The sequence below is a fragment of the Puma concolor genome, chromosome B1 (genome assembly GCF_028749965.1).
Source record: "Puma concolor isolate L17-30 chromosome B1, mPumCon1.1.hap2, whole genome shotgun sequence".
In the NCBI taxonomy this organism is placed as follows: Eukaryota; Metazoa; Chordata; class Mammalia; order Carnivora; family Felidae; genus Puma; species Puma concolor.
The window spans coordinates 126,670,933-126,685,765 of NC_141670.1; the positions used below are offsets into that span (position 1 = coordinate 126,670,933).

At 35.7% G+C, this 14,833-nt stretch overlaps 1 pseudogene; it reads left to right on the top strand.

Annotated features, from left to right (window-relative positions):
• The first annotated feature begins 302 nt into the window (after positions 1-302).
• On the top strand, positions 303-2,024 carry LOC112871073 (elongation factor 1-alpha 1 pseudogene; annotated as a pseudogene).
• The last annotated feature ends 12,809 nt before the right edge of the window (positions 2,025-14,833 follow it).

The following is a 14,833-nucleotide window of genomic DNA, read 5'->3' on the forward strand; positions in this document are numbered from 1 at the left end:
GCTATTGTCTCTATTTTTCTTTTTTCTTTTCATTTCCCACTAACCGGAGTTTCTGTCACTCATTTCAAAACATCGTGTTTCCTTTCATTATCCCTTCATTATTAAATGTTATCCTTTTTGGAGATGATAAATATCTTTCAGAAAAGATGACACTTAGGTTGTAAAATAATTCTAATCACAAAATGAACCAAGTTTCAGTGAAGTAAGTGAACCCAGTGGCATGCTGTGGGTTAAATACCTGATACTTGTAAAGAAATAGTATTCAGTTTTTTTGCAAAGGGTTTGCCACCAGAACACTGGGGTCTTGAAAAACACAACTAAACCTAAACCAAAATGGTAAAGGAAGAAATTCTTATCAACATTGTCGTCATTGGACACGTAGATTCAGGCAAGTCTACCACTACTGGTCATCTGATCTACAAATGTGGCAGGATTGACAAAAGAACTATCGAAAAATTTGAGAAGGAGGCTGCTGAGATGCAACAGGGCTCCTTCAAGTATGCCTGGGTCTTGGATAAACTGAAAGCCGAACGTGAACGTGGTATCACCATTGATATCTTCCTGTGGAAATTCGAGAGCAGCAAGTACTATGTGACCATCATTGATGCCCCAGGACACAGAGACTTTATCAAAAATATGATTACAGGCACATCTCAGGCTGACTGTGCTGTCCTGATCGTTGCTGCTGGTGTTGGCGAATTTTGAAGCAGGTATCTCCAAGAATGGGCAGACCCGTGAGCATGCCCTTCTGGCTTACACACTGGGTGTAAAACAACTTATTGTGGGTGTTAACAAAATGGATTCCACTGAGCCACCCTACAGCCAGAAGAGATACAAGGAAATCGTTAAAGAAGTCAGCACCTACATTAAGAAAATTGGCTACAACCCCGACACAGTAGCATTTGTGCCAATTTCTGGTCGGAATGGTGACAACATGCTAGAGCCCAGTGCTAACATGCCTTGGTTCAAGGAATGGAAAGTCACCCGTAAAGATGGAAATTCCAGTGGAACCACACTGTTTGAAGCTCTGGATTGCATTCTGCCACCTACTCGTCCAACTGACAAGCCTTTGCATCTGCCCCCAGGATGTCTACAAAATTGGTGGTATTGGTACTGTCCCTGTGGGTCGAGTGGAGACCAGTGTTCTTAAGCCAGGCATGGTGGTCACTTTTGCTCCAGTCGATGTTACAACTGAAGTAGAGTCTGTTGAAATGGACCATGAAGCTTTGAGTGAGGCTCTACCTGGGGACAATGTGGGCTTCAATGTCAAGAACATATCTGTCAAAGATGTTCACCGTGGCAATGTGGCTGGTGAGAGGAAAAATGACCCACCAATGGAAGCAGCTGGCTTCACAGCTCAGGTGATTATCCTGAACCATCCAGGCCAAATCAGTACTGGATATGCACCTATGCTGGACTGTCACACAGCTCACATTGCCTGCAAGTTCGCTGAGCCGAAGGAGAAGATTGACTGTCGTTCTGGAAAAAAGCTGGAATATGGTCCCAAGTTCTTGAAATCTGGTGATGCTGCCATCGTTGATATGGTTCCTGGCAAGTCCATGTGTGTTGGGAACTTCTCTGACTATCCTCCTCTGGACCGTTTTGCTATTCGTGACATGAGACAGATGGTTGCTGTGGGTGTCATCAAAGCAGTGGACAAGAAAGTAGCTGGAGCTGGCAAGGTCACCAAGTCTGCCCAGAAAGCTCAGAAGGCTAAATGAATATTATCCCCAATACCTGCCACCCGAGTCTTAATCAGTGGTAGAAGAACAGTCTCAGAACAGTTTGTGCCAATTGGCCATTTACGTTTAATAGTAAAAGACTGATTAATGATAACAATGCATTGTAAAACCTTCAGAAGGAAAGGAGAATGTTTTGTGGGCCATTTGTTTTCTTGTGTGTGTGGCAGTTTTAAGTTATTAGTTTTTAAAATCAGTACTTTTTAATGGAAATAACTTTGACCAAAAATCTGTCACAGAATTTTGAGACCCATTAAAACAAAAGTTTAATGAGGAATAAAAAAATAGTATCCACAATAGATCCCCATAGGAAATAGAAATATTTATAAGTTTTGGGATAATTTATTATGGAAGATTGAGACTGCTAAGTTATTTAATGTTTTTCTTACTCTGAACCTGATTATTTTTGTATATTTAGGTTTTGACTTAGATATAAATCATATTTGTTCAGTTTACTATTAATATGCATAATATTTTTCAATTTCTCTTTAAAATCAGAAAACAAAAATGTGTAAATGAAGTCCCTCAAATGATGGAAAATAAAGATACTAACAGATTATCATAGAAATGAGGAAAGGCTCAGGATTAGAGGGGTCACAAGAATAAAATAAAAATGATTTTCAAACTATAGACTTTACCAACCTTGAAAGTATGTGGTATTAGCCCATTTGATAACAAAGTCGGTCTTTTTTTGGTAGAAGTAGGTTTTAACAAGAATGTCTCAGTGACAAGGTAAAGATGTTATTCTAACAGACTAAACGAAATTAGAATATGCCATCCTCTGGTATTTGAATAAAGGACACATGTATATGTGTTCCATATATGTGTTTATGTACAAAAGGATACAAAATAATAATAGTGCGTGTAACAAGGTGGTCACAAATAAGTTGTTAGATACTAAGGGAGCAAGCATACTGCATGATTTTTGCATACTCCGATTGTCTTTGCACACTGCAATGTAAAATATGGATGCTCAATAAATACTTCTTTGCTGATGGCACAGTGCCTAAAAAACAAGAATAGGCCATTTCCCATGTGTGAAACCTGGCATAATTTAAATATGAAAATATTTTAAAGTAATTTTAACTTCTTGAGTACTAAATTATAAAGCAGTGGGAGTGTTTTTCTTTATTTCTGAAATCATCCTAATCTTATATTGAGTGTTTTGTACTTGAGGATGTATCTTATTTTTTAGTAACTTTAGCAAGATCTAATTGGCATAAAATAACTTGCATATACTAAATGTGTAAATTGTGATACATTTTGACAAATTAATATACCCACGAAATTTTATCTACATCCATGAAACAAATAGAGATAATAAGTGTACCATCATTTCCAAAAGGGTTATCAAAACTTTTTGTAATCTGTTCCTCTTTTCTGTTCATTTTATCCATTGGTCTATCTTTATGACAATGACACACTGTCTTATTACTGTGGTTTTGCAAGTCTTGTTGAGCTTCTTGGAACTCTGGGTTTATAGTTGTCATCAAATTTGGAAAATGTTCAGCCAATATTTCTTCAAACGCTGTGTCTGCTCCTCTACCTCTGTCCCCCATCAGGGACCCCAGCTACACATCTTCGGCCACTTAAAATCACCCACAACTCACTGATGCTCTGTTTTTTTGTGTTTTTTTTTTAAAGTTTATTTGAGAGGGGGAAGAAGGGGGGAGGGGCAGACAGAGAGGGGGAAGAGAGAAATCCAAGCAGACGCCCCACTGTCAGCTCAGAGCCTGATGTGGGGCTGGAACTCAGGCACTGTGATATCACGACCTGAGCCAAAATCAAGAGTTGGACATTTAACCGACTGAGCCACCCAGGTGCCCCTCTCTGTTTATTTCTTAATTTTCATTTCTCTCTGTGTTTGGATTTTGAAAGATGCTATTGATATGTTTTCAGCTCACTAATTTATTCTGCAGTATATATTCTCTTTTTAATCCCAGCCCATGTATTTTTCATGCAAGGCATGACAGATTTCATTTCTAGAAGTTTGATTTGGGTCATGTTATTACTTCTGTGTCCCTACTTAACTTTCTAAAAATGTGGAGCACCATTGAAAGAGCTGTTATGTTTTTGTCAGCTAATTGTAACTGACAAATTTCAGCTAATTCTAACATCTTTATCAGTTGTGGGTCTGTTTTGATTTTTCCCATTATAGATGTTATTTCCCTGCTCCTTTACATGCCAGGTTATTAGAAGTCAAATATTGTAAATTTTTACCTTTTTGACTGGATATTTTTGCATTCTTATAAATATACTTGAACTTTCTCCCTTCTGCGGATACAGTTAATTTACTTAAGAGTTTGATACTTTGGGTCTTGCTTTTTTGTCTTTTAGGAGGGGCAGACCAGCATTTTGTCTATATTGATTATTCTGAGGACTCTATCCAATTCCCTATGAACTGTGAAGTTTTTTAGTCTGGCGGGTGAGAATAGGCACTATTGCTGGCTGTGTGTACCTGTTGGGCACAGTCACATCTAATCCTTTCAGCTGGTTCTTGCCTGCCTGAAATTGATTCCCCATACACATGCCTTCAGCAGTATGCAGCTGAATAACGAGAAAGACCTTCTGCAGATGTCCAGTGTTCTCTTTTTGTGCATTTCCCTCTTTGGTATGCTATCTGGAGAACTTCCCAAACACTCACTCTGCCCACAAGTCTCAGCTCTTCTAGGCTCTGCCGGGGTTTCTTTTTCCTGAACAACTTGAAAACTCTTTCAAGACAGTAAATTGAGGCAATCATATGGTTCACTTGGTTTGTTTCTGAGCTCTCTCAGATCTCTGTACCATACTGCCCAGTGCAATTGAATTGCCAACCTTTGTTTCACTTATTTTGTGTTTTGGTTGTTTCAAGTAAGAGGATGTATCTGGTCCTTGTTATTCCATCTGGGGCGGAAATGGAAGTCAGATATGTTTTTAAACAAAATTTGCAATAAAGAAAAATAGAAAAATAATAAATAAGAATAAAAATCGCATTGAAAGAGATGTTTTCTTGAAATTATAAATCACATATAGTTAAATGTAAACAATTCCTGCAGACTTCCCTGGAATTATGATACTTCTCAAAATCACTTAAGAACTACTGAGCTAATACAAAAAGCATAGATTCACTATGATGCAGTTTCTCTTGATATGGACAGCTCATCCCTTACTTGGTACTTGGGAATACAGTTGTGTTCATGTAACCAATGAAGCAACTATCTTCATATCTGAACTGACTCAGACTTGAGAAGAATGACATTTTTCAGAGAAAGAAGATAATTTACTTGAGCAGTCAATCAACTTAATATCAAGACTAAATTAAGTTTTTTTTTGGGGGGGGAGGTTATTGAGGAGCTGAAATGATACTGAATTTACTTGAGAAAAGGTTTGTGTGATACATCTAAATGTTGCTATAAAGAAGGTAAATGAGTTTTATTGAGTTTTGTTGATCCCAAATTTTTAAAAACCAAAAAGGAAATGAAAAAAAAAAGGAAAAAAAGAAAAGAAAAAATATTTCATATATACAACTCAATTCAAATATAACACATATGTAGTAAATGTTTATTCAGTTTTTAAAAATATTTATTCATAATTTATTTTAAAAATTAATTGTAAACTGCTTTATTAGTAATTTTTTAGAAAATTTTTTTTACATTTTTAGGGATCTCTTTGGGTCTGTTTAAATGTCATTCATTTCATTGAAAATAAGCTTTATCGATGAATTTGATAGCATATATATCTCACTTTAAAAGTGTACACATTGCAATTTTTTAATGTTTTCTAATTTTTTAATTGAGAATTCAAAGAGAATCTCAGAAAGAATGACAAAAGCAAGCTTTCAGAAAAATTTCCATTTCCAAGCAGTAGTAATCAGTAATGAGTCTTTTTATAAACATATTCTATGCCACACAACACCTGTAAAGAAAGCATACTAGAAACATTAAGTATCTGGAAACAGGAAAATTATTTCCACTGATGGGCAGTTGAAATGCACCAGGAAGACAGCGAGAGTAATGGTGTAGTATTTCTGTATTTATTTTGACAAATCTATGACAGCACCATTCTATTCCTTGATAGACAAACATAATCTTTGAAATATATTTGGAGATTCCTTGCACTTCAGCTTGTTTCTTTCAAGGCTGCCTTTGATCACAAGCCAAACCCAGCTGAGTGAAAAACAATGTCTATTGTTCCTTGTTTATCATAGCTAACCTAGTTACTTTATCATTTATTACTGGATTTTGATTTGTATTTGAAAGAACATTAACAGAAGCTTTAAACAGGCATTGTATGGTATGGTCTGCTCATTCTGTTTTGAATCTTACCATCCATTTATTAGCACTGCAATAATTATTGTTCTTATTAAGAATAACAATGCAAATGTTCTTATCCTATTAAATTTCAATTTTTCTAGAAGTCAAAAAATGCCCTGAGCACCATCATATCCATAAGCCCTAGTATCACCACATTAAATGGGTCAAAATTCTCTGCTTTTATAATTCCTCCATAGGTTTTCAGTTACGTTGAAAATAACACAACATATTGTTTTCTCGCAATTGTTTGCAGCACAAAAAGAATTGTGAATGCACATCTAATGAAATCCATATATTAGAATTCTTGCCATTTCTATACAGCAAAAGTACCAAATTTACTCTAAATTTTTTTATTCAGCAGAAAGAACATTACAAAATACGGTTTCTGGGATATGATTCATGTATGCTAGCAGTATTAATTCAGGATGGGAAAGTAATTGCATCTCCTATCTCAATATTAATATTTTGTGATTTGTATTCATACCTAACCTAGAGAAATCAAAATGTACTATAACCACATATGAGGAAATCTGCTGTCTCTAAAAATAAAGACCCAGGCCAAAGACTTTATACAAAACCATGTGTATATGTGTGTGTGTGTGTGTGTGTGTGTGTGTGTGTGTGTGTGTATTTCAATAATGGTCTTTATTTTCTCTGTGGAAGTCAAATTTAAATCATGTATCAACAGAAAAATATAAATTAATAGATATTTTAGGCATGTTGAACATTATTATATACTTTGCATTATTAGATACTTTGACTTATTATGACTTTAGTTATCAACCCCATACAAATATATCATTATACAAAGTAAGATATTTTAAAAATTAATCTTAACTCTGCCTTCCGATCCAGTTATAAGTAAGAATTTGCACCATACACACACACACACACACACACACACACACACACACACACACACGCATATATGTATATATTCTTGCAGCTACCAAAAAAATTCATGAATTATAGGTTTCCGTGGTTTTAAAAATTGCTGTAAATAAGAACTATGACCACCCCTGGAAAAAGTAAAATGAAACAAAGAAACCAACCAACAAACAAAAAATACCACCTGAGACCTTCACTCTCTTTATAACAGCATAGCAAATCTGAGTTTTAGCTCTGAAAGAAAAATGTAAATTTAAAATGTAAATTTAACCTAAGTAGTTGTATAATTTTGGTGAGATGGAGTTTTGACTAAATTTGTATGAAGCATAATGTAATAAAAGTTCTAGAAGTTAAGGGGCACTGTGAACTGAAATGTGCCCCCTCCCCAAATTCATACATGGAAGACATCAGGTACAGGGACTTTAGGAGATAGTTAAGGTTAAGCAAGGTCATAAGGGTGAGTCCCTAATCCAAAATGAGTGTGGTGGCCTTCTAAGTAGAGGAAGAGAGGAATAAATCTCCTTCTATCCATGTTAGGACACAGTCAGCAAGACCCTCAGTAAGCAAAGAGGAGAGCTCTCACTAGAACACAACCATACTGGCCTCCTGATCTCAGACTTCCAAACTTCAGAACTCTGAGTAAATATATTTCTATTGTTTAAACCGTCCAGTACATGGTATTTTGTTAAGAAAGCCTGAGCTGACCAAGACAATGGGTGACACCATATATTTAAAAGCTCCTTTGTCATTAGCTAAGACACCCAATAATGCATGTGCTCATCTGAGGATATTTAGTCTAATGAATATTTGAAAACTACTCTGTCACTGACTGGATGTGTGAGCAGGGATACATCATTTAAATACTTCACGTCTATATTTTGCATATTTAAATTAGGAATTGTCAAAACAGGTCATGGACTTCTTATGAAAACAGTCATATGCCTATTTAGTCCACAGACATGTTGCTTGTAATATGGCTTCTTAGCCTCATGGCAACAGCTTAAGGCCACTGTTGCATCCAAAGCCCATAGAAGAAATCCTGGTGAAGATTATTTCAGAGATTTATATCTAAGATTAAATTTAATTAACATTATATTTTGTTCTTAATATAATACAAAATATGGAACTGAGTCATCTCAGTGAATTATATAAAACCTATATTCTTTCTCAACTTGCCTACTAATCTAGCAATGTATTTGAATAAAAGCCATGTCAAATTATTTAACAAAGATCACTGCATGTGATCACAATTCCCCAGTGCAGCACCTTCAACTTCTCTCAAACTATTTATTTTTAAAAAAGTACTTGTTACTCCATATCTTTCTACATGTAAATGAAGACTATTGAGTCCATAAATATAATTTCTTGTGATAGAATACTTTTCCATTTTCCTCTTTCAATCATGTTTTTTCCCCCTCTATTGAAATCAAATTTAAACCATGCATCAGCAGAACAATATGAATGAATGGGTATTATTAGGCATGTTGGACATCATTAGACACTTTGACTTTATTATGACCTCGGTTATCATCAACCCAAGGAAATAGATCACTACACAAAGTAGAGATACTTTAAAAATTAATCATAACCTTGACTCCAACCCAGCTATAAGTAAGGATTTGCACTATTATTTTTTGTATTATGTGCAGGTACAATTTTATCCATTTGTCTTATTGTAGCCTTTTAAATTTGCAGAGCTACACCACTCTGCAGCATTTACAGCACCGTGCACAACCGGGGACTTAAGTACCTATTCCTGCTGCTGCTGCTACTAGTAATAATGATGATTTTATTTGAAGATAGTTCAGGCCACACATCTAACTGCAAAATTGGAGCATGAAAATCCTCCGAAATTTTACACTAAAGCAAAGGATGAAATACAAATTACGTAAGGTTTGCCTTTGTCTACAGTTTCCTTGTGGCAATCGTCTGCTCTATGAAAAATCTTTAAGGTCTTTTCATGATAGAATGCCTTTATGACAGCCCATTAATCCATCATTTCTATCTTTGTACTGTCTTCCTGTTTCCCAAATCATTTCTAAATCCTGATGAAAACAACATTTCATCTGACAGGTTTCCAGAGGAAATCACACACATGTTTTCTGTGCACATATACTCAAACACACAGAGCACAATTTATGGAGGCAGAGTTGTTCTGCGAGTTTGGTGGCTCTGAAGCAAAGTTAGATTCACTTATCAATTCACAGTCCATCATCTTCTACCAGTCACTGAAGTTCAGGGCTGAACACTGCGTGAGTTACTTGTCATTTGGACCAAGAAAGAAATAAGAAATGATGTAAACCGATTTCCCTTGACAGGAGAGACACAGATGGAGACGACGTGTGGACCATATTGTCTGCTTTCGGGTCATCCCTGAAGCCATTAGCTATCATAATGATGAAACTGGAGTTATTTATTTCCCCACGATTTTCTGATGTGGCAAAAACAGTATCACATTGGGGGTCTGAGTTTTCCTCTGAGAGGTTGTGTTGTCCTTGAGAAGAAACAACACATATGAAAGAATAATTTTATCTTGTAGAAGTACAAAATTATAAATTAGAAAGAAGAGACATTATGCAAGTTAAACAAATATTAAGGTTAATATCACGTAAAACTAGACTTTTCATACTGATATATTTATAAAGGATATAAGCTTTTCTTGGGGTTCTTAACTTCTGGCACTTTTAGTTAATTCATCTTTATTTCAGACCATTATTTGAAATCTTCTATTCATGTATTCTGTTGGTCAGACAGTGAACAAGCATTTCACTATACCAGGGCTGATGATATGCCAGAAAACAAAACAGATCAAAAAGAAGAGAAAAAAATACCTGCCCTGAAAGAGCCTGGTTTTAGTAAAGGAAACAGGCAGTAAAAGGCGAGCATGAATCCATCATATGAGTGTTGAAAGATGAAAAGTGTTACTAAGGAATTGAAATACTGGCCAGGAGAGGAGGGGGGGTGGTGGTGAGAGGAAGGTGAGGGGTAGAATTGTAAGTCCATGAGGTTGTCAAGAGAAGCCTCCCTGAAAATATGACACCTGAGCAAAGTTCTAAAGTAAGAAGTTAATCATACGAATGCCTGGAGTAAGTGTTTTTGGGGAGGAAGAAAAATCCATACAAAGGCCACGAGGTAAGGGTATGCTGGACTTACACATGAAACAGCTGCAAGAGGAGTGTGGCTGAACAAAGTAAAGAAGAGATAGAGTATAGGAGATGAGAGCACAAAAACACCAAGGCAACATCAGAAAGGGCTTTTTAAGACATGATAAGGAATGTGGCTTCTAGTGTTAAGGAGGAGCCATTGCCAGAGCTTGAGCAGATAGTAACATAATCTGACTTAAAAAAAAAAATAAATAAATCCAAGTTAGTTAACATATAGTGTAATAATGACTTCAGGAATAGAATTTAGTGATTCATCACTTACATATAACACCCGATGCTCATCCCCACAAGTGCCCTCCTTAATGCCCATCACCCCGTTAGCCCATCCCCAGACCCAACACCTCTCCAGCAACTCAGAGTTTGTTCTCTGTATTTAAGAGTCTCTTATGGTTTCCCTCCCTCTCTGTTTTTATCTTATTTTTCCTTCCCTTCCCCTATGTTCATCTGTTTTTTTTCTTACTTATTTATTTTTTTAACGTTTATTTATTTTTGAGAGAGAGAGTGAGACAGAGCGTGAGCGGGAGAGGGCCAGAGAGAGGGAGACACAGAATCGGAAGCAAGCTCCAGGCTCTGAGCTGTCAGCACAGAGCCTGACACAGGGCCCAAACCACGAACTGTGAGAACATGACCTGAGCCGAAGTCATGACTGAGCCACCCAGGCGCCCCATCTGTTTTTTTTCTTAAATTCCGCATATGAATGAAATCATATGATAATTTGTCTTTCTCTGACTGACTTCTTTCACTTAGCCTAATACATTCTAGTTCCAGCCATGCTGTTGCAAATGGCAAGATTTCATTCTTTTTGATCACTAAGTAATATTCTATTGTATATATATACACCACATCTTCTTTATCCATTCGTCAGTTGATGGACATTTTGGCTCTTTCCATAATTTGGCTATTGTTGATAATGCTGCTATAGACATTGGAGTATGTGTGCCCCTTTGAATCAGCAGTTTTGTATCCTTTGGATAAATAACCTAACAGTGCAATTGCTAGGTTGTAGGGTAACTCTATTTTTAATTTTTTGAGAACCCCCCACACTGTTCTCCAGGGTGGCTGTGCCAGTTTGCATTCCCACCAACAGTGCCAGAGTGTTTCCTTTTCTCCATATCCTTGCCAACATCTGTTATTTCCTGAGTTGTTAACTTTCTGTTTAGGCAATCAAAAAAGGGTGGGGTGGGAGTCAGGAATTCCATTGGGAGGGTTCTCAATACCCCATGCTGAAGAAAATGGGCATTGGATAAAGATGTGAACAAACACAGTCTGTGCTCTTAAGGCATTCTTTGTAGAAAACTCAGGCCCACGAACATGTAATTGCTGATAGACTATTACATGTAGTAACTAACAAGTGTGCTTAAACCAGATATTGGCCCAAAGAAGGAATGACCAACTGTGACTGGGTGGTTGATCAGTGAGATTGAGTTCCTCATGAAAAGGGAAACAAAACTCTTCCTCTTTTGAAAATTATATTTGCATCACACAAACTAAATTTGACTTTTGTCAAAGAGTACATCAATCTCCTCAAATATTAAATCAAAATATGCTACTATATCCCCTGGAAGGGTGAACATCAGATTGCATAATTTGGAAACTGCTAAAGGTAGTGGTTTTATTTTTTTCTAACAGTTCATTTGGTTCTAAAGGTTTGTTAAAGTAAACAAAAGCAAAAACAAAAAGAAACCCTTAGCTATCTATATTCAAGAGATATCTTTTCAAATGCAAAGCTTTAGACCTACTATAAAGGCAAAATGGCCTATTTTCTCTTATTTTTTACATATTTTCCCTTTGTCATTTGAGGTCTTTTTCTTCTTCTTGAGTAGCATCAAAATCCATACCAATAATTCAGACTTGCAAATATTTACAGAAGATTAAGCAGGCTGTAGGAGATGTCAACCAACCCACATTTCACAGGAGGGAAACAGATTGTAAAGAATATAAATTTCATGAATTATTGCTTATTGTAAGTCACCATTGAAAGGGCTCCATAATTCATTGGTTTCTTATTGAGAAGGTATTCATTCAACCACAATAGATGCTAATGTGTTGAACTACAAAAGTCAAGAGCTGTTTGGTGGTTTTCAAAATGCAAAACTGAAAGAAATAAATTAAAATCAATTGTGTTTTATTTTCAATTAATGATATCCATCTTCAACGTGTCTAATTATTTTAATGTGGATAAGGTTACATTATAAATTATATAATATCCATAAAATATATCTAGTATAAATTATAAAGTAGTATAAAACCAACCTGTTAGATTTACCTATGACTCTTATTTCCAAGCACTCAAAATAACATCCATAACATCATTGGTTCTGAAAGATGATAAATACAACTTATGGAAAGCATCTATCCTAGATAGCAAATACAAAATTCTCAGAATCACAAAAGCCTCCATGTATATATTATCGATATATTTGTTTATATAAATGTGAATTATTATGAATTTATATAGACAATGTTTATACATAAATAACTATAAATATAACATATATGTATAATAGGTATTTGTATCAATGTATAATTAAATCTAATATTCAGGTACATATGAAAATATTTCCTTTATCATTTATTTACTTTGAGTATAATTTGTGATTTTTCTAATAGCAAGAAATTGGAGTTTTGTTTTTCCACTCAGACAAAAATAATGAAATGACAATAGGTTATTAAACATCATCATGCATACAAATAATTTTCAGTGGTAAAGTGGTCTCACTTGTCATTAGCTGCCTTGAAATAGTCAATCACATGGTCTACTAACATAAAGCCTTATTCTCAGTTAATAAAGTTCAGAGTAGCTATAGTGATCTTATAGGTATTAAGTCCAAATAAGACTGAGGAAAAATAAACTGTTTCCATGGAAAGAAACATTGGTTCTGAAAATCCTTATCACATGCATCCATCTTCAGGTAAATACATAGTTAACATAATCTGCTTGGGGTAATGGGTGTTCACAGATTTTTTCTTTCTTTTTTTTTTAATGTTTTTATTTTTTAAAGAGAGAGAGACAGAATGTGAGCGGGTCGGGACAGAGAGAGAGGGAGACACAGAATCTGAAGCAAGCTCCAGGCTCTGAGCTGTCAGCACAGAGTCCGATGTGGGGCTTGAACCCATGTACCGTGATGTCATGACCTGAGCCAAAATTGGACACTTAACCAACTGAGCCACACAGCCACCCCTGTTCACAGATTATTTAAAAATTCAATGTCCGATGCGAGAGTGAATATGATTCAAGCACCCCCCTACATATCATTCAGCATGGCTGGAGAGAGTAAACATCTTTCTAAATCACATCTTGACTGGAAAAAGACTAATCTTTCTAATTAGAAAGTAAATGTCTTTGCAACTCCATATCTGTGTCCTCTTGCATGATACTATCCACTTGCTCCATTCTATCTTTTTTATTTTTTTAAATTTTTTTAATGTTTTTATTTATTTTTGAGAGTAACAGAGACAGAATTCGAGAGGGTTAAGGGAAGAGAGAGAGGGAGTCACAGAATCGGAAGCAGGCTCCAGGCTCTGAGTTGTCAGCACAGAGCTGGATGCGGGGCTCCAACTCACAAGCCATGAGATCATGACCTGAGCCCAAGTTGGACGCTCAACCGACTGAGCCACCCAGGCACCCCATTGCTCCATTCTATCTTTCAAAGGCTACCTTGAAAGGTCAGTTGAGAAAAACAAGTCTACTTGATTGGCATGAGAACTAAGATTAAGTAGTTGATTGATTAAGACTGCCTAGGGCTTCTGTTACCATTGAAATGGAAATTGTTATCAATAATACAAAACTGATAGCTAAATAGTACAGCCAACTTATTTCCATTAAGAAAGGTTCTTAATAAGATAGATATAAGAGATATAAACCAGAATACAGTTTTACTGTACTACCAGAATATATTTGTTTCAGTTCTGAATGTTGACAAATGGAAAAAAAAAAAAATCTATGTGTCTAACTTTGATTTAACTATTTTTTCTGGCTTTCTTTTCATGATGGTAACATTTAAAATTCTCCAAACTCCACATATTTATATTAGAACTTTTGATAGTTTGACAAAAAAAATCAAATTATTATTAATGGATGCAGAGTTTCTGTTTGGGATGATAAGAAAGTTCTGGAAATTAATAATGGTGATAGCTGCACAACATTGCGGGTGTACTTAATGACAGTTAATTTTATACTTAAAAATGGTTAAAATGGTAAAAAAAGAAAAAAGAAAACAAGAATGTTTATATAAAGAAAGTAAGATATATGCACAAATAAAATGACAAAAAACATATTTTTCAGAACAAACCTTTTTTTTTAATTTTTTAACTTTTATTCATTTTTGAGAGCCGTTGTGTGAGAGGGGAGGGGCAGAGAGAAAGACAGAATCTGAAGCAGGCTTCAGGCTCTGAGCTATCAGCACGGAGCCCTACGCAAGGCTCAAACTCTTGTACTGCTACACCATGACCTGAGCCCAAGTCGGACGTTCAACCGAATCCACCCAGGTGCCCCTCAAAAACTTTCTAATCTCCTCTACGAATGCCTGTTTAAACTTAAGAAAGCATAAAATGGAAACAAAAATTACTTCTTTCTTTGCCTTTGCATTTATTTATCATTAACAGAAATGTTCTTTTATTTGTAATATGTGTTAGCTTTCCTGGTGTGTATTTAGAGATGCTGACATTTATATTAGCCCTGAATGCAGAAATAGAGTGAAAGAGGCACACCTGGGTGGCTCAGTTGGCTAAGTGTCCAACTTTTAATTTT